Here is a 329-nt window from a genome sequence, read left to right as displayed (position 1 = left end):
AATCAAGCTGTCCCTAATCATGTGCTTGTGTCATGAAGGTCCAAGTGAGAAACTTGAGACTGAGTGGTTAAAGTCGTGATCCAAAGCAAAAAGAGTGTACTTAAGAGCTCTGGACACCTCTAACTGGGGACTCTAGCAAAGCTGAGTCACAATCTGAAAAGGTTCACCCAGTCATGTGTCTGTGGCATTTATGTATTCGGTGGTAATACTGGAAAACAAAGTGCTTAGGGCCATGGCCAAGACTCATGAGTAGCTGTGTTCAAGAATCAACATACTTAACTAGGAGAATCAATAACACTATCCGAAATTCTAAGTTCCTAGAGAAGCCA

The sequence above is a fragment of the Arachis duranensis genome, chromosome 10 (assembly GCF_000817695.3).
Source record: "Arachis duranensis cultivar V14167 chromosome 10, aradu.V14167.gnm2.J7QH, whole genome shotgun sequence".
Classification (NCBI taxonomy): domain Eukaryota; kingdom Viridiplantae; phylum Streptophyta; class Magnoliopsida; order Fabales; family Fabaceae; genus Arachis; species Arachis duranensis.
This window is presented reverse-complemented; position numbering follows the sequence as displayed.